This window comes from Canis lupus, chromosome 18, assembly GCF_011100685.1.
Source record: "Canis lupus familiaris isolate Mischka breed German Shepherd chromosome 18, alternate assembly UU_Cfam_GSD_1.0, whole genome shotgun sequence".
In the NCBI taxonomy this organism is placed as follows: domain Eukaryota; kingdom Metazoa; phylum Chordata; class Mammalia; order Carnivora; family Canidae; genus Canis; species Canis lupus.
In genome coordinates, this window is record NC_049239.1 from 26,519,299 (window position 1) to 26,540,143 (window position 20,845).

The 20,845-nt window shown below is 43.1% G+C and overlaps 1 long non-coding RNA gene across 2 annotated transcripts in view; it reads right to left on the reverse strand.

Annotated features, from left to right (window-relative positions):
* Positions 1-20,845, reverse strand: part of LOC119864204 — a 67,912-nt gene that overhangs the window by 41,142 nt on the left and 5,925 nt on the right. The window contains exon 3 of one of the 2 annotated variants that reach the window (XR_005373305.1): positions 17,932-18,289. The exons of the other annotated variant lie outside the window; for it this stretch is intronic. This is a non-coding gene — a long non-coding RNA (uncharacterized LOC119864204). Of the gene's footprint in view, positions 1-17,931; positions 18,290-20,845 lie in introns of those variants that run through there. 2 annotated transcript variants of the gene reach the window in all.

Below are 20,845 nucleotides of genomic sequence, written 5' to 3' on the forward strand. Positions count from 1 at the left end.
CAGCACGTGAATAACTACTAGGCGTTGGACGTGCTCCTTTCTGAGCCAAGCGCTTTACACAGCAATTCACTGAACCTGCGAGCAATGGTCCGCCGTAGGGCCCGTCGCGTAGGGCCTGTCGCAGTCCTGCCGGTACAGATCCTGAAAGCGCGGCCTGGAGACGCCTGGTAAGGTTCCCAGGGTCGCGGAGCGCAGCCACTCCGGACGGTGCAGCGCGAGGAAGGCCCGTATCTGCAGGTCCTTCTATGGGGCCCCGGCGGGGAGATGTTGACTAGACTCAGTCCGGGAAGGATGTGCCCACTGCGGGGCCTCGCATGGGCGTCTCGCAGCCCGCGTCCTGGTGTCCCCGGCAGGGCGCTGCGCTCCTCGGGCTGAGCGGCGCTGCCCCCGGAGCCCCAAGTCCTGTGCCCAGGCGCGACGGCGGGGGTACAGGCTGGGGAGGGGCCGGCCGCCCTCACGAGCCGCAGGGACCCAACCGTCCCCGCGGCCCTCCAGCCGGAGTCACAGGCTGCACCGGCCTCGGCCGCCCCGGGCCGCGACGACGGGCCTCCTGCCTGCGGGCCCCCGGGCTGCAGACCCGCGCTCGGACTGTCGCGGCCGGTGGGCGCCATTGGGCCGGGCGGGCGAGGGCAGCGCCTGCCCTCAGCAGGGCGGCCGCGCCGTGTGAGCCCCCGAGCCTGCGCCCCCACCTCGGCCCTGCCCCTCAAGGCCGGCTCTCTCCCAAACAAACAAAATCTTAAAGCAGAAAAGTAGGACTCGGAGAGCGGCCTTCCTGGGATGCTGACAAGCAGTAGGCCCTGCTCCCTCGAGGGGTTCGGAGGTGCCCGGGGCAGGCCCAGGCCTCGATGTCGCGGCCCCTCCCGACCTGGGTCCTGCCCAGTGTTGCCGGCAGCCTCCGAGGCACACTGGGGCACACGGGTCCCTGGCCATCTCCCAACAGCAAAGACAACCTGAAGGCCACCTGCCCCCTGGGCCGCTGCGGGGCGACACAGTCTGCAAAGAACATGTGCCTGCACACACCTCGGGGTGCAAGGCCCGTGGCACCCAGTTTCTCCAGAGGGGCCTGTAATTATGACAGGAGAATGAGCACCTCATATTTACATAGTGCTTCATACCCTCCAACATGCTCTGCTTTGTTAGATTTCAAAGCCACTACTATGGTATCCAGAGGCAATTATTACGGTCCGTATTTTATAAAAGACAAAATGAAGACAAAGAGGTTTAACAAGCTGCTCTAGAGGACACAGCCAGTTAGCCCCTGAAATGACCCCCAGAGGGGCACCTGGGGGGGCTCAGTGCATAAGCACCTGCCTTGGGCTCAGGGGTCCCAGGATGGAGCCTGCTTCTCCCACTGCCTGTGTGTGTCTCTCTCTCTGTGTCTCTCATGAATAAATAAATAAAATCTTTTTAAAAAGAAAAGAAAAAGAAATGACCCTCAGATCCAGAGCATTTTCTACTACTCACCAAAAAATAAATTAATCATTCAATCCACTTCGGTCCCATGGGCCACCCAAGACAGAAACAGGGTAAGAAGCGGCAAGGGATTCCAGGCCCATGTTCACGCGGCTATGTAATCTTCCAGTCCCCAGAAATCCCAGGGACTCCCAGTTCCTTCCTGTAACAAGACAACCTGACCATTCTGACCACAGAAAACCCAGCCAAGTATTAGGGTTGCCCTCCCTGGGAATCTTCCATATATGGCAGCTCCCAATAGCAAATCATGAAACTTCTTGCAAAGCCCACCCCCAGACAGAGCACCTGACCTGAGGAAGACCAAGCTTCCATTCTGTCTCAACACGCAGAATTAAGGGCCTGCTAGGGCTGCGGCAGGGTGGGGGATGTAGCTGTAATTTGACTTGTAATAGAAAATCGCATCGCAACTTCTAAAATGTTCCTGAAAAGTTCCCAACTTTAAGAAATTTTCAAATCACATATAAGAGATAGAAGGAAGTTCACACAACCCAATTCAACACAAAGTCCAGATTCCTCTTGCAGTGTGAGCTGGTGCACATCCTGGATCCAGGGAGCTTGTGGAATCATGACAAGAAGGGTCCTGTATTTGGTGCGGGTAATGGATGGTGATGGAAACCTTAGCTTTAACTATTTTTTCCATTTTGGGTTTCAATTTTTTGACTCCATCATTTTATTAACAACAGTAGCCACTTTCAAATGGCTTTTGTGCCCCTTAAAAAAATAAAAGCACGTTAAAAATCACAAAAACAAGCTAAAGTACACAATTTTCAGGCAGGTCTATATTGACAAAATAGCAAAATTCCAACAAAAGTAACACAAAATAAAGTGGACCTTTACCCATATAAACCCATTAATGCTATTTTAACATTACTCTCTTTTGCAGAATAAAGGATATCTAGTTTAATTGAAGATTATTTGTCCAGAAAATTTTGAGCATCACAAAATTCAACCAGTCTAGGCCAAAATAAATATCTAACTATATATAATAAATTCTCAGTAGTTTCAAAGAAGAGAAATAAGAAATAATTCAACATTCAGAATTATGGTTTATTTTTAAATAATACATATTAATTGTTTTCATGTACAGTGCATATTATAAGGTAAGATATAGCTGGGAATTAATAAGGAGGATGAAACATGTAGTTGCAATATTACAATTCAAAATAAACCTATGTTACATAATAATGAGTTTTAAACACAAAAGCTTCATGTTATTTCATTTATTTCAAGTATTTCTCCAACAGCATCACAATTTTTAATTGTTGGTCACGAAATTATCAGGTTAGGACATCAGTTACATGTCTCACTCTGTATTAACAGATTATGTCTACATTTTCAGAGGCAAATTTGGATTAAATTCTTATATAACTTTAACACTGAGCTAAAAATAAACATGGAAAAATATTGGTCTGATTCTTTGAAGGATTTTTTAAATTAGAAATAACATATTAAAATAAAGTTTTATGTAAAACTTAGTATGGTATAATTGGGGCATAGATTTTATGTGATCCAAAAACCAAAAACTCAATCACCAAAAACCAGAAACAAAATAAAATAAAATAAAAACAAAATAAGCTTTTAGTTTTTAAGATTAAGCCATGAAATTTTGGAATATCAATAATAATTCTCCAAGTTACTTTCTATAACCCATCACTTACACTATCTTTCTTCAAGCTGGCCAACAAATGTGTGCTTTAGGAATACCAACAAATTTTTTGTTTCTCCTTCTGAATGCATTCTCCTACTTGGAATGAAATTTTTCCCAAATTAACATAAGTCCTTTATGTTTTTAAAAAGACAACAAAATACACAGCACCCTAACAGGACAAGATGCTTGGAAGCCACATACCAAATAACAAAATTACAACCTAAGTTTTTGGTGTTTTGTTTTGTTTTTTACTGCTAAGGGTAGTTTTAAAAATCACATTTAATAGCATTTTTCACTCAAGATTTGAAAGTTCACCAAAGTACGATTTTCTTCATTCATTATTGATGTGTATTTATCTCTGCAGAGGAAACATGGAATCTGATTAATAGCGAGGTATACCTCAAATATTACTATCCTTTGGACCAAGAAATTTAAAAAAAAAGTCCTCAGGAGAAACTATTAAGTGGTGTCGAGTAGCTGCACCTCCTCACATTGCTCAAACTAGGATTCTGCTAGTCTTGATGCCGAGAACTTTTCTACACCAGTTTCCATCAGTGGAGCTGAGTGGGCACTAAGCCTTCCACAGCCTCACATCCAGCCTCAAAGTAGCTGCAGAACAGCTTCCTGAAGGCTTTGATGACGGAAGTCTTATCTTTGAGGGATGCCTGAGCAGCTCAGTCGGTTGAGCGTCTGCCTGGCTCACCCAGGGTCCTGGGGTGGGGCCCTGCATCATCGGGCTCCCTGCTCAGTGGGGAGTCTGCTTCTCCCTCGCCCTCAGCCCCTCCCTCCTCCTCATGCTCTCTCTCTCTCATAAATAAATAAAAATATTTAAAAAAATTTTTTTAAAGAGAAAGTCTTTTTTTTTTTTTTTTTTTGAGAAAGTCTTATCTTTGAAATGAAACAACCTCTCTAGGGGTACACCTGTAATCTTGACCTTTCACAAGAATATTAGAACACAATGAACCTAAAGACTAGGCCAGAGGGGAAAACCCCAGATCAGACTCAAATCTCTTTCCAGATCCTGGGCTTCTACCCATCTACCTCTTGGTGCACAAGCCCACCATGACCACAGTCACGATGATAGAGCTAGAGGGATACATGAACTCAAATAGCCTAGAGCGATTCCTATATCCCAGTCTTTACCTACTGCTCTCAAATGGTAATGTGTTGAATATTTGTGTTGTCCCCAAATCCAATATGTTCACATGTTGGAGCCCTAAACCCTAGTGATTAAGGAGGTGAGGCTTTTGGGAGGTGATCAGGTTTAGATGAGGTCATGAGGTAGGGCTTCACAGTGGGATTAGTGTCCTTATAAGAAGAGACCCGCACTCACTCCCTCAATGCACATGCACTGAGGAGAGGTCATGTGAGCACACAGTGAGAAGGTGGCATTCTTCTACAAGCCAGGGAGCTGGCTCCTACCAGGAACAGAATTAGCCAAGACCTTGATCTTGGACATCTAGCCTCTGGAACGATGAGGAATAAATGGCTACTTAAGTCACTCAGTCTATGGTATTTTGTTATAGCAGCTCGAGCTGACTAAGACAAATGGTATGAATGCCTTTCAAAATAAAAATACCTGAGTCCTGTTATTCATTCATTTGCTGATTTATGGAACAAAAATGGACTGATGCTGCTATGTGCTGGGGGCTGCCGTAGGTGCCGAGGACACAGCAGTGTGTGTTGGGGGCAGGGGAGAAGGTGTCCAAGTCCTGTTCTCAAGGAGCTTACATGCTTCCACAAGTTATCGCCTCCTGAGACCACAGGGAACATCACACCAAATTAACCAGTTGTACAAAAAAACCCAAATGTGTGTGTGTACATTAATGGTATAATAGATTCACACTGTACCTTGATTCTAAAGGGTGCTTGTGTTTTTAAAGGCATAACCTCCCACACTCAAGCTGTTATCTCACAGAAATGGAAATGGGGCACTTGCTGGAAGGAAAATATGAACTTTGTAATGATGCATCCTTGTATTTTTTAACTGGTTGAAATGAGCATGTCTTCATTTTGTAGCTAAATATAATTCCATATTTTTTAAATTTTACTATCAACCCCTCAATATTCCTAAGAGATTTAAACAAGACAGATGGAAGTGCGTGAGGTCCAGAGAAAGATCATGAGTTAAAAGAGAGAATCACCTCGCAGAAATTCCTTCCCCAATATCTAATGAAATAACAACAAATTTCTCTAGTAAAAACTAACAAGGAGAGGGGCACAGCCAATACTATAAGGCTCAAAAAGTAGCAGCTGAGAAAGAAATCAATTCCGAGGCAGAGTCAAGCAGCAAAATGGCAAGGCTCCTAACCAGCCTGACTTCTTAAAAGCTCTGGTGATGAGTCGAGCCAATCATGAGAATTCTCACTTAGAATTCCAAACCAAGTGAGAAGTAAATTGAGGATATGCTAGTATTTTTCTTTCTTCTTCACAGGGAAGTAGTAGAAACAGATGCAAGCAGCTGCTTGAGAGAAACAGAGGCCAAGGAGGCTACTTCTGGCAGAAACAGCCACCACAGTACTCTGTCCTGAATGGGGCATCGATCTGAAGCCAGAGACCATTGATCCATCAGAAGGAGATCCACACCCCCCACCCCACAAATCAGATGCTGTGAATTCCGGGATAGAACAACTCATAAAATCTCCAAAGAGGGAGCAGACCCCACACCGTCTAACAAAGCTTGCCTTAGCCGAGTCCTCTCCGCTCCCTTGATCTCGGGCTGTAGGGAAAACTAGATAGCTCTGAAAGTATAGCCCCTAAGGAAAAAAATAAACGCTACTGTGAGATGGTAGGCAAGACATCACTCACACTACAAGACTAGAGAGAAGATACGATATGCATGGAAGGGTCAAAGCATGATCAAGATAACAAGAAATAGAATGACATCAATGGAAGTATATGCAAGGTCCACACACACATACGCATGCACGCACGCACTAACACAGCACGCAAGACACACAAATAACCAGCCTGGAAAATGTAACTCAAGAAAGAAAAAAATTCTTCGCATGTGTGTTTAACAAAGAATAACCTAATAAGAACATGAGTTCACAACATAATAAAACAATGAGGGATGCCTGGGGGGCTCAGCAGCTGAGCGTCTGCCTTTGGCTCAGGTCATGACCCCGGAGTCCTGGGATTGAGTCCCACATCGGGCTCCCCACAGGAAGCCTGCTTATCCCTCTGCCTGTGTCTCTGGGTCTCTCAGGAATAAATAAAATCTTAAAAAAAACTAAAACAGGATGAGATGAAAAAATCAGATCTAAGGAAACAAATGGATGCCAAAACATACCATTAGAAATTAATAAATAAAAATACCAAAGAACATCAAAGACAGAGCTGGAAATAAATGACAGTTATAGAATAAAGAACTGAGATCATTATAATATATGCATATGGAAAAGTATGGAGAAGATAAAGCAAGTCAGGGAGAGAGGCCAATAGGCATAGAGGAGAAAAATGATTAATAATAATAATAATAATAATAATAATAAAATTGGTACCTTTAAATCAGCAAACTCAATAAATACAGTGGGAAAAAGTATTAAAAGACCTAACACAAGAAAATTTCTTTAAAAAAGTCATATCCTTGAAAATAATGCCTATTATGTGCCAGGCACTATTCTAGGCACTTGATACACATTAACTCAAATCATTCCGAAGGCTCAATGAGGTAGGTATTGCAATTATTTCCATTTTACAGATCAAGAAATGGAGGCATAAAGAGATTAGGCAACTTACGAAGGTTTTACAGCTAATAATATAAAGCCAGGAAGAATTTAATCTAATAAAAAGTATTTGCTGGGTTCTAGAAATACTGAATGTAAAACTCACAACACCAAAATATAACATCAAGTATAAAGAAAACACTTCTCAGACATTCAGTCAGAAAATGTAAATTACTTGCAAGGAAAAATAATCACGCTGACAGCCATCTCCTCAATAAATTCAATGCCAAAAAGATAATGGAGAAATAACTACATAGTTCTTTAGAAATAAGGTGTAACCCAAGAATAGAATGCGCCTTCAAATATAGAGGCAACATATATAAAAGAACTCAATGAAACAGTACCAATGAGTTATTTGGAAAGAAATAAACATGCTTTCAGTGAAACTTGGCCTGTTAAACAATAAATTCAAATAAAGAACTCAAGGATGGAGAAGCTATGGTAACAAAAGGAGCAAACACTAGACAACAGCTATGAATCATGGCCATAGAGTGATACAAAACTTGATGATGTACAAACAATAATAACACAGCTAAATAACAATCACATATAATGTAAATGATAAAACTATAAAAATCAAAAAGAGGGAAAAGGAGGTGGGAAGAAGAAAAAGTGCTTGCACGGCAGGGCATAAATCAATACTGCTTAAAATGAAATCACGTAGGGTAAAAAGTAATGGTGGCAACATGTTGAAGTACTTCATAATTTCTTCTTGGCCTTAGAAGGGATATTTTAAGAAATGATATTTCCCGTGAAAAATGAATGCTTCATTTGAAGTTTAGTAATTTATTTTATTTCTTTTCTTCTTTTAATCTAGGTAAAATTAAATGTAATAACTGTTTAAAACAGTCATATGATCTCATTTTGTACGAGAGGAATAGTATCTTTGGTGTCTATCTCCATCCATCCATTCATCCATCTATTATTCTATTTATATATGCCTAGGAAATATTTAAAACCACAAACTATTTTTATTTTTTATTTATTTTTTATTTTTGGGGGTGGGGGAGACAGCAGAGGAAAAGAGAGAGAGAGAATATTAAAGGCAGGCTCCACTCCCAGCACAGAGCCCAATGTGGGGCTCAGTCTCACAACCCTGAGATCATGACCTGAGCCAACATCAAGAGTCAGACACTTAACCTGCTGAGCCACCCAGGTGTCCCCAAACCACCAACTATTTTTAAAAAGCATATTCCATCTTTAAAAGCAAGAACCATAAAGTGATTTTTATATAAAGAAAGAGAGTTATGATAATAGATTTGGGGAGCTGGATGGGGCTTTTAAAATCTTGGTTTTTATATGGTGAAAAAAATAAACAGAAAGAGATTAGGTAGTAAGGGACACATAAGGGTTATTGTGATCTGAGCCAACGTTCCTTCCATTCTGTTATTCTGATTTCCTATTAGGAATTTAAACAATGCATGAAAGCATCAAAAAAGGAAGTTTATTTTTTTTAAGATTTTATTTATCTATTCATGAGAGACACAGAGAGAGGCAGAGACACAGGCAGAGGGAGAAGCAGGCTCCATGCAGGGAGCCTGATGTGGGTCTGGATCCCGGGACTCCAGGGTCACATCCTGAGCTGAAGGGAGGCACTCAACCGCTGAGCCACCAGGCCGCACCCCCGCCCCAAAAAGGAAGTTAAACAAAATCACACCAAGTCCTACCATCTAGAAATAACCATCATTACCAGTAGGTGAATATCATCCCAGAGAATTTTATCCAGATATCCAGGTATAAGAATCAGTGAATAGATGGATAGTTGAGCAGATAGGGATCATATCATAAAAATGAAATGAGACTGTATGTGCTATTCACTAACAAAAGGATTCTGTTTAATTCCTAAACCACGATCAAATTCCTAAAGTGATGTGAGACGGCAGACGCAGTCTTTCAACAGCCGGCTTAGGGCCCTTGCCCCGAAGTACCTTGCTACCCAAGAGGCCTACACCGTCAGGCCCACGTGTCGACATGACCCCGGGGTCCCCTCCACACACGGACACATGGCCGGTGCCCTGATGCCCTACGTCATCCTGGGGTCTGGCTGCGTCTTGTCTACACCTGCAGAAGGGGCTTCCCTCGGCTGACTGGGCAGCCCCCACTGTGACACCGAGGCAGCCGCAGGCAGCAGAAGCAGGGGGCTCCTCAGGCCCAGTGACGTGAGGACAGAGGAGCAGAAGCAGAAAGCGGCGGGCCCACGGAGCCCCAAGGGAGGGGAGCCGCGGGGTGGGCAGGGGTCAGGTTGGGGAGACGTGTCACCTCCTGTAAGCTCAAGGTTGGAGGGGAGAAAGGCCGCAGCTCAGGAAAGGGATGGCTCAGTAAACAGGTGGTGGAAACCGAGACTCAGGAGCTCCCGTCGGAGGGGCTTCCAGGTGGGGCGTCGGAGGGCTTATAGGTGAGGGTTCAGAGGGGCTTCCAGGTGGGGCACGTGGGGCTTCCAGGCGGGGCACATGGGGCGCAGCTGCGTGGCCGCCGGGCCCGGGAGCAGGTGCTGCGCTGTGCGCCCGCAGCCCAGGAGGAGCGGACGGGCCCAGCCGCACCCCTGGCCCCGCGGCCCACGGGCCCTGCGGTGGCTCGGACCCCGGCACGCCTGTCTTTCTAGGGAGCACGGTGGCAGCGCCTCCCTGCCCTCAAGCAATGAAGAACGGCCTCGCCTAAGGACCCGCGCACCTGGCCCCGCTCCCTCAGGGGCTCTCCCAGGCCCCCTCCAGTCTCAGCACCAGAGCTCGGCGCCCCCGTGCAGAGCCCTCGCGGCTTCGCGACGCCCTGGAAACAGCAAAGTCCTTTGCTCAGCACCCACCTCCCTGCAGCGGGGCTCTTGCCACCTCCGGGAGGCCCTTTCCCTCCCCGTCGCTGCAGCCCCGGCTGCCGCCGCAAAGCATCTCCCGCCAGCTCTGCGCACCCTGCACCTGCCGCCGCACACCTGTCCTGTGCGCGTCCCACGGCCCACGCGCCTGCGCTCACTGCCCACCAAGACCCTCGTCAACCTGCGAAGCGCAGCTCACACGTGTGAACCCCGTCAGGCTAAGCGTCTCTTTCTTCCAGTGCCACGGCCATTCGTTTGGAGCTTTCGTTAAATTTAATATATTTTTCTTTACATTAATTGCTATTTAAGACTTTCTTGATTTAAATCTGTCCTTACAGATAGTCAGTGAATTTACTGAACAGCTACTGTGGATGCCAAGTGTTTCCGTAGACATTGTCCCATTTATCCTCCTGTTGCTGATACGTGGCCGCGTGCTCCACATGGCCCCACAGGTGCAAGGTTCCTAAATGTTTGTTGTATTATTCTATGAAGGTGGGGGGGGAATGGTTTGATTTCTGAGCTTGGGAAGGGAGGTCCTAAATTACTCTCCTTTTGGAGAGTTAATGAAAAAAAAAATGGGAGAGAAAGCTATCCTGATCGACTCTGTTGGATGACACAGAGACAGGATGAAAAATACTTAGTCTTTGATAATTCTGTCTCCAAAAAAAAAAAAATGCCCTAACTGGAAAACACCACCTTCTCTTTTTCTCCTTGTTTTCCTTTCCCAGGAAAGCTCAGCATCACGTCTCTATGCTACCTAGAGCCAGACTTCACTAGACTCGCTGGTTCTAGCCCTAGACCAGCAACTAATGCTCTGCGGACTCCAGGCAAGACAGTGTCTCTCCCTCTGCCTCAGTCCTTCCTTGTGTAGGATGCACAGTTTGGGCTGGATGATCTTGAGCGTCCCTACTAGTTCCATAAAATCCTAAGGTTCCATGTTAATGAGCATATACAAGATGACTTGGGAATTGGCTCATTCTTCAGGCCAACCTACAAACACCAAAATGTGGAAGATTATGTAAACGGGGCAATAGATTTCTCCCTGTGTGTGCATGCTTTGTGGATGTTTTCTGTGTGTGTGCACTGCGGGTGAGAGGTAGGAAGCTGTCAGTCCATGCACGTATATTTTCAAGGAATTTTAATATTTATTCAATGAATATATAAATAGCAAAAACATTGCTTGGTTACTCCCCACTAAGGTTTATCATCTTTGTTGCTGTTCTTAGTAGGAAACTAATGAGGATTAATTGTATTTAAAATCCTAGGTACATTACTCTGACCCTTGAGGATCACTTTAAAAATCCACAGACCTATAGAACTCAACGATCAACATTAACAAATAAGTTCTCCTCATTTACATCTAACATCTGACTCATCATCCAGAAGGATCTTCTATTGAATACATGATTGAAGATATCAAGTGTTGATTCAACTTCTGCATAGGGAGAGGGAGGATGTAACAATCGATTTTAGCCAGATAATCAATGAAAACATATCACTCACTGATTAATAGCCAGTTGATCTGGATTCAACTATTTTTTTTTGTAAAACCATAAACTAGACTAGACCAAACGTCCTCTCAGATGGTTTTGGGGGAAAAGACACAGCTCATAAACATATACACAGAGCAACATAAACCCAAGAACCTTCACTTTGATTTTGGAGAAGGCCACCGCAGATCCCTGCCTCCCCCAGGAAACACACGTAGCCCTCCGCCCCTCTGTTATCAGAGACCACCGAGAATCAACAGGGGCGTCAGCACTGCTGGGATCCGGGTGGGACTCCCACCTTTGTTATCACGTGTTTACTTGGGATAGTTTACAAGACTGTTCGACCCAAAGCTGCATCATAATGGGCCTCAAATGTACCACAGTGGTCTCAATAAAAAGGCTCCGACTATATGAGGATTATTAATTTGCTCTAAGTAAAAGGTATTTACTCTGCAAAGGAAAAAAAAATCTTAAAAAAGGAGAAAAAGGAAAAAAAAAGGAGACAACACATTTTTTTGTTTGGATAATTTTGGATGGGGCTAGGTCAGCATAATACAAGATTCTGAAGAAAGAGGAACTATCTAGAAAGCAAAGAGAAAAGAAAAATAAGTGACTCAGGTACCCTATTGGTAAAACATATTAACGCAAACCTAAGAGAGGCAGAGGTTCTTCTAATACAGAACGCTTCCAGCTATGAATTCATTCATTAGTTCGTTAGCCCTGAGAAGCCCAAACCAAGCCAGGCCACAAGAAGGGGAACAGTTTTGAGGTCAATGTAGTTACATCGATAATGATTTAAGTTTTTCAAAAATAAAAGGAGTATAAAATAAAAAAAAAACTATCAAAAAGAAAAACCAAATTGGTCAATAAAATTTTGAGCAAAAAAATCCAATACAATATTTTTAAGACTCAAATTCCTCATACATGTTACTATCTTTTTAGTCTATTCAATGCCTTCCTAAAATCAAATATGTGTTGAATTTACTGAAAACTTCCCCCAAAAGAAAATTTGCTCTAAATATGGTTTTAATATATTAATAAAATAGGTTTGACCTTTTTGTTTGTTTTTGTAGAAATTGCTAACATTTATTTTTCCTGAAAGATTTCTTCCCCAGAGTTGTATTTTCTTAAACTTCAGATATTTAAAAATGATTACTACTTTTTAAAGGATTATGTCATTACGAGGGAGTAATTAGGATTTTAAAAAGTTAACCGTCGTTATGACTCAGAAGGCCCTTAATCCAATTATCAGGGTGAAGGATGAATTGACCTTTTCCCCTTACGATTCATGTTTCCAGTTTGGAAAAAAGAAATCTCTTTCAGAGAATATTGATTCCTAAATTTACCGAAATATGATGGGCAAATTTGACAGCAGTAAAATTTTAAGTAAGCTTGAATATCAATTTAAAAATACTTGTATAAATTTTGTTTTTATGTACATGTGCTCCTGTAAGAAGGCAGGGAGAGAGAAGAATTTCATATATTTATTATGTGTTTAAACATAGCTCCAATGGTTCTCTAAGTTTAATTTCCTATCATCAAATTTTTTTCTTTCCTTTTTAAAATATTTTACTTTTTCTTTCTTTATACTGCTATATATATTATTTTCTTTTTTTGTCATTGCAATATTTTTAATAACAAAATCAGTAAATAATGGTGATTACAATACTGAAGGTCATAATTATATTCCCTATCACTTTCCTTCTAAGGATCTCAAGGTGGTTTACTAGGAGAAAATAAAATCAGTGTTCTTTCTCTTTTTATAGGATTTAGAAATTTTACAGCTGTATTTTTTTTTTTTTTACTGATACTGATGCCAAACCATTTTAGTTAGTGCCTTTCCCACATTATTGATGGGATTTCCCCATATTCAAGGTTGGAGATTAAATTTTTATTTATTTAAAGATGTTTTGATTCAGCACTGTCAGATGCTGACAACTGCACAATTCCATGATCAGTTTTTTTAAGGAGGCAAAAAGGGTTCTAAGGTTTAATTCAGAGTTGAGGGTAACTTTTGAAAAAAAGACTTCCCTGTGTCAAAAATAATGTCAATACTTAGCTTATTTATAGGGTAGACCCCACTTTAATTTTAAATGAAACTTAAGGGAATTTATATCTTCTGAGATACTAGTCAGACTAAGCCAGCATGAGACTATGTTTTAATGTTAGATACAAATGGTTAAGTTCTACCTTCTAAGTGAAAAAGATGAGCTAGTGTCTGCTTGTGATAGTGCACAGGCGCGTGAGCATGTGCATATCCACACATACAAACAAAAATACCGTAATGAACTTAACATGTGGACGGATGTTGAGTCTATGATTTCAGGGTTTTGATGACATCACTGAGCTAAGATGTGGCAATAAGCTCCCCGTATCTTTCCTTACCCCATATTCTCCATGTCACTTATTAGCTGGGGACATTTCTCCCTTATCCTTTGAGGATCTTTAAGATCATGGCGTCCCTTCCTTACCTTCAGTAAATGTATATTAGCCTCAAGAGTGATGGCATCAAAAATACAATTCTGACCCCCTCAAAGAGAAAGAATTAACAGGCATCGACTTCTCTTCCTGACTTCCAAAACCTCCATTCAAAAAAAAAAAAAATAAAAAAAGAGAGAAGAAAAGAAAGAAAGCTCTCCTAGCCATATTTTTTCCCATACAGGTGCATATTAACAGGCAACAGGAAGAGTAGGAAAAAAAAAACAAAAACCCTCATATATATGGAAAGATTGCCCTCGAGCTGTGCCTGTCAGACCAGAAAATGGCAGTGAGAACGAGGCCAATAATTGCTCAAGAAATTTATTTTAATCACTTCAGTTCTCCTCTCTTTTCTGCAGCAGACACAGCATCTTTAAATGCAACAGGTTGGTGGTCGCAATGCAAGGTATGAGAAACAATGAAAGACTTGTGAAATCTTTGAAAAAAATTAATTTGGAGCAGTTCTGTGACCTGGGTTTTTATACTTTTTTTTGATATATGATTTTTTTGAGTTATAATCATTTCTGGATATTTCTATAAATTTGATTTAATTCTATAATATGACTCCTCAAGCAACTATCAGAATCTACTACTTTGACTTCTTATAAGGCTCTCCATGCAGCCTTAAATAAAAAATAAAAACCACAGCAAAAAATATTTTTGCCAAAAAGCAAAGCAGTAAATAACAGTCTCTATCCAGTGTCATGTATAATCCTTTTGTAAGTATAAATATCACAAGTAAAAGAACCTATTTTGATGTGTTATATTAAGATCTATAAATTTTGCAATCTATGAGCATATACAGAAAGGAAAAAGAGAGATGAAATCATCCTAGTGCTAAAATAAAAACCTACAATTTATGTTAGTTAAAAAAAAAATGCTCTCAGTTTAAAGTTGTAGCTGGAAAAATATCTTGATAACAATTATGTTTCTAACTAAAAAGTTAACTCCAAAAGAGGTCTTATTTTCAAATTAAGGAATTGATTTATGAATAGTAGAAGACTGTGGCACACCTCCCAAAAATAAGCATATTAATGAATTATCACGTATCTCTCTGGAAAGTTATATTTCCTTTGTGCCACATGAAAAATTGATGTTTTATATTCATAAATAAAATATATTAGATATTTGAGCTTTGGTTAAATGATGATCTTCACTGGGATAAATTGTCTTTAGTTGTACAAGTTGACTATACAGAAATCAAACAAAAAACACAAAATTTCACATTAAATCTTAGATTAGCTGAGAGGTAGCTCACTGAGAAACAAGATTTTCAATCATAAAATGAAAAAAAAGGTATAGTTTATTTTTAAAAGTCCCTCTTCTTTTAAAAAGATTTTCCTTTCTCTCAGAATTCTAAAGCATCATTTAAAAATTTTAAGAAGCTAGTAGCTAATCCTCAGAAAAGCAATAAACTTTGTATTTTTAAAATACCACTTGTTATTTGAAGGGATAGCAACAGTTTTCATGACCACTTCATATTTAAATGTAAATATTTCTTATATAAAGCTACTCAAAACAGCTTTTTTTCTAGACAAATTCTCTAAAAGGTAATGTCAAGGGGGAAATATCTATGAATTGGAGGATTCTGTAAGCCTGCAAATACATAAAAAGAAAAAAAAAAAACCCAGATGAATCCTACAGCTTCAAATGTTTTCTTAACATCCTAATTTTTTTAGCATTTTAATGAATAAATTTTAATCCAGGAAGCTGCCTATCAATAAATACTTTTTTCTTTTCCTTAAAAATTTTTATAATAAATGACTACCTCTGTGTTCCGTTACTTACATATGTTTTAAAATTAAAAAAAAGAAAGTTAGGCATAAGGAAATTCACCAGAGGGAAATTATTTTCCCCTTTTATTTAAACAGTATTTCATTAAATGTGGTGTTAAGGTTCAGAGGTGGTGGGAGTCTAAAGGATAAAGTTTGCAGGGCTATATCTAATTCACCCTTCCTTTTAAAAATTAACTTACTTTCTGCCCCATAATCAGCTAAGAATTATAGAATTTTCCAGGCAATTTCATTTTGGTTCATCAAACCTCTACGTCTAGCAAGTAGGTATTCTTATCTCTTTTTCTTTTTCCTAACCCAGTGTTCTTGCCACAAATTCAGAGTATTGAAGAAGACTCCTTAATTAATTAATTAAAAAAAATCACTCACTCCACTTTGAAACAAATAGTGAAACTATTTCTCTACTTGATTTTTTTTTTTTCCTCCTATTAACCTAAGATCTGGGCCTGACAGATGAGTCGACCCGGGGATGGTACCTCCTTTACAGAGTTGATCTAAGTTACTTGCCTGTTGCGCTATTAAGGGTCCTCGCAGTTTGAATGACCAGCTCTCCTTAGAGGCTGGGAAGCCCTCAGCAAGGTCCCCTCATGCCATCACAACTGGTTGAGCTCCGGATGGGTTCACAACTTCTGGAAAACCCCGGTATGATCAGAAGGTCTTTGACTTGAGACTCATCTCCTACTTCACTACACTTAGTGACTGAAACGTCACCGTTTCCAGCTTGTGCAGAGTGACATCTGGTCCTGGGTCTGCATGAGTGCCGGCGGGGTCTATACTACGTGCTGGGAGTACAAGGCCGTGTGGTCACTGACATTTCACCTCCGCAACAACGTCATTAGGAAGTAGGTACTTTAATATCCCCATTTCACAGATAAGGAGACTGACTTGGAGGTACAGGTGCTCAGGGGCACGCACCCAGAAAGAGCAGAGCTGGGTAATAAAGCCAGCTCTCAGCAGCCTCGAGGCCCATGACTCAACCGTTAGGTTTTACTGCTCCCTCAAACTAGGCTGCCTTTATCCTCTCCTTAAAAGGCTTCAAAGAAGAGGTGTGTAGACTGCATGTGACATATCCCTGAGCTTTTAATTATGATTTTTTTTTAGGGCAGCCCGGGTGGCTCAGCGGTTTAGCACCTGCCTTCGGCCCAGGGTGTGATCCTGGAGACCCGGGATCGAGTCCTGCATCAGGCTCCCGCGGGGAGCCTACTTCTCCCTCTGCCTGTGTCTCTGCCTCTCTCTCAGTGTCTCTCATGAATAAATAAATTAAATCTTTTAAAAATAATAATAATTATGATTTTTTTAAAAAACAAAAGAGAAGAAAAGTCACTGAGTAGAAGCAATAGGTAGGCTCTGAGTTGAAATGGAGAGTCTGTGCAGGAGCCTCCAGTTTCTATGAAAATTGGTAAAAAATAAAAACAAAAATATCTTCTTCTTTCTCATTGGGATGGCCTAAGATGTGCTTCGCAGGTTTGGGGGAAAGCTTTGGTCCTTCCATTCTAGTGCTACCCAGAAATATAGATACTACATCCCATTCTTCCTATAATCACCCCTCTAGTTTGCAGCCAAGACTTAAAAGAAATGCCTAATGGGACATCAAGTGGATCATAGGGAGGAAAGCAAAGATCTCTCCACCCCCCCCACCCCCACCACGGGATAAGAAGAGACAGATTCTAAGACCATGAAAAGTGAAGCTGGAAGAAGAAAAGAATGAAGATAAAATATGTGTGAGAAGTAAAGAGAAAACATGATTTACAACAGCAAGTGGTGTCATCCGGTCCTGTCCTTCTGTTTCTCCTTTACTATGTCCTTGGTGGGAATCACCTAAGCCCCGAAAATTTAGGACTGGATAGAAGCTGAAAGTAAAAGGGGAATGGCAAGCATCCTAGGTGAATCGCTCATTCTCACTGAATAGAAAGTTAAAAAAAAAAAAAAAAAAACAAAGAAGTATAAAGAGAATGACTTGCAGGACCCCTGGGGGGCTCAGTGGTTGAGTGGCTACCTTCAGCTCAGGGCATGACCCCAGGGTCCTGGGATTGAATCCTGCATCAGGTCCCCCCAGGGAGCCCGCTTCTCCCTCTGCCTGTGTGTCTGCCTCTCTCTGTATCTCTCATGATAAATACATAAAATATTTTTTTTAAAAAGAGAATGATTTGCAAAAATAATTGTGATGAATTCAATATATTAAAAAAAAAAAAACTTGAAAGCAAGGAATTAAAGGGGAATGAAACCCCAAAGAGATAATCTTTGTGTAGGGATGCATAAAGTAGAGAAAAAGATTTTCCTATCAGCCCTTCTGATTTGCTCCCAGCCGGGTAATCCTGGGCACTGGCAGGCTGTGGGGCAAATGGACAGATGCTTCCAGAAAAGATTATCTTTTATCTGTCACTCAGGGAATAGCTCTGTCTCTATGACGGCTGATTCTAGGATCTAAGCCTTATATGCCATAGCTATATGTGTCAAACAGAACAAAAAAAATCCCAATAATAACAACAGTAGCAGCAAGAACAACGACCATTTATTGAGCACTGAGCAGCTACGAAGCACTTTCCATGCATGATCTCCTTTCATCTTCACCAGAACCTCAGGGTTGCCAGCACTATCCCCTTTTACAGATGAGGAAATGGAAAAACCGAACAGGACCAGTTTGTATGTAGACGAATTTTTCTCTAGTTAGCCTCAGCCGCAGCAACCTGCTGCCATCCTGCTGGAGTAGAAACCGGGCCCTGCGGCTGCGCCGTCCCCCCGCCCCCGGCTTGCCCAGGTCAGACCCTACTGGGCCGGGCCTGAGCCTTGGGCGCGCCGAGGAGCAGCATCTACGTCTCCGTCTCCCTGCGTCACCTTCTGGTCGCTACCGCGGTCACTGAAGTCCCCTTCCCCTAAATGAAAAAGCCAAAGGTCTCCTCAGGGCGAGGAGGGATTCTGAGGGCGCCCCAAGGGAGAGGCCCTGAAGCGGTGGCAGCAGGAAGCCTCTGCCACTGACCCCTCCACATCCCTTCTGAGGGCCCGGGCCTAGAGACTCCTGAGCTCCCCTCCCCGAAAACCTCAGTAACACTGGCTGCGGGAGGGAGGGGAGCCGGGAGGACTGGTCGTGACCCTGGGGACCTGGGGTCAGCCCCTGCTCGGTGGGGGCCTGCTTCTCCCCTTCCCTCTGCGGCTCCCCCAGTCGTGCTCTGTCTCTGTGTCAAATAGGTACATAAAACCTTACAAACGAAACCGCCTGCGGTAAGTGCCCGGACCAGATCCTGTGCCCGGTGCTCAGAGCGCCACCGAGGTCCGCCGTGGGCCTTCAGCCCTTACCCTGCCCAGCTCCACGCCAACCTCCCCCCCTCTCCTCCCAGAGGACTTAGCCTAGAAGACGGGTGCCCCTTGGAAGCCCTACAGGTCCCGTCTCGGCTGGGGGTGAACTTCTCCTCTGCTCCGTCCCTCAGCTCCACGCCTACCCTGCCTTTTGGTCACTCGTCTTTCTGTTCAACATCTGTCTAGCTGTTTGCAGTATTAAGAAAGTAATAGATATTTGTCCTCCAACAAAGGGGAGCTGAAGGTCGTGACAAAACGCCACAGTGCGCTACAAGGAAAAGAAAGTAGGTGCCTACAAGTCAAGTTGTGATGATGCAACCTAAGCCTCAACCCTTCGTATCGCAAAATGTAGAGAGACTAGCTAGGCAGACACATTTTAACTTGGGGTTCCTGGCACCTAGGGAGGTCATGAACCCCCTGCAATTATGTGTAGGATAACTGTGCTGTTTTGGTTTCCCTTTTCTATTCTTGTTTTTCTGGGAAGAAGTTCCTAGCTTCATTGACTTCTCAGGGGAGAATAACTTATTTCTATCTCCAACTCCTAGAAAAAGGCCTGACGCGTAGTAGGAACTCAGTAAACCTTTGTTGAATAAACGAATGGATGAGGGGGTCTGAGCTCTACAGCATCTAATTTTATAGATGGAGAAATTAAAGCCTAAGAAGGGTACAGCTGATGTTCTGTGGGGTCCTGAAGCTGAGGAGTCAGAACCAGACAGACCGAGCCCTTTCAGTCCTCCGCACTGCTAGACAGTCCCGGGGCTTTGCTTTTGAACCTAGCTGTAACTTGCGTTTCATTTTTCTTTCTCTCAAACCCATTGCTTTTTAAGCAAAGAAAAGCATCTCGTTTCCTAGCCAGAAGCTGCCCGCCAGTGCCTGTCCCAAAGGGGAGACCCGGTGGGGGAGCCCACGGTGGGGGGAGGCCAGGAAAGGAGCAGCAGGGTGGTGTCTTGGGGAAGGCGCCCGGTGGCTGCTCTTCCTGGGTGCTGGGGCCCGCTCCCCACGCCTCAGACCCGCTGTCCCTGGTGGAAGTACGGAGAGCTGAACCAGTGGCGTCAGCTCCGGGCTGGCAGTAAGCCTTAGGCCGAGGCCGATCAGGCCCTACAAGCAGAGGAGGTGCAGCATTCTGAAGATGTCCGAGGAACAGGATCACAGGGTCCCGGCCTGGTCTGGAAGTGCCTTCTGAGGGTCCTCCTCACTTGGAAAGTGATTAGGAGACCCTGGGAGACTCGGAACTAGACCTTACTCCCCCCCCCCCCCCCCCCAGCAGCTCACAATCAGGCCCAGCAGGCAGGAAGGAAGAGAGCCCAAGGCCACCCAGAGGCGAGGACAAGGCAGAGGGGCCCGGGCCCCTGGAGCCCCTTCACTCTGGGGCAGTTTGTGAAAGGGACCAATCCCTTGAATCGTATGACACAGCACATTTCTCGTGCTGAGGACTTCTTCAGCAGACGGAGGCCAACATGGAGGCTCTGAAGAGCAGGCCCTGCCGGCAGAGACAGAGGGAGGAGCCCTGCCTGGCCTAGGGATGCCTCCAGAATGCTAATGGCCAGCAGAAGAAACTTTCGGTAAACTCTTCTTTGAACCCTGGCTTCCTAAATGCAAGTCATTTTGGAAGGGAATCCGTTACAACACCCTGGGTTGTGTTTATTGATTAACTTATTATTTGGCAATGGTAGGAAAGATTTAGTAAAAAAGAAAGAACCCAGAGTAGACCATAAACAGTCGGAGTGCGAGCCCCAGCTGTGTGACCTTGGTAAAAGCACCCAACCTCTCTGAACCTCTGTCTGGATTTATAACATGAAAGTATTGGTCTGTATACCCTCGAGGCTCTTGCTAACTTGTGCATGCTCCAGATTACATCTAAACAGGAGGTTTAACCCACTGACAGATTTTTTTTTTTCAAACATGATCAGAAGAGGTTACCCTTCAGGCAAGAAAATCCCATCCCTGTATTATTTTCTCAGCCTTCTCTGCAATGAAACTGAAATATCGGTGGGGGAGGAGGAGCTAATAACCATTTGGAGTGAACAACAACCCTACTGCCCAAAGACAGATGTTGTTAACTTCAGATCCTTACATTAAAAGGGGAACTTAAAGGGAGTTAGGGTCAATGAAGGATTTGAAGACCTTGTCCTCAC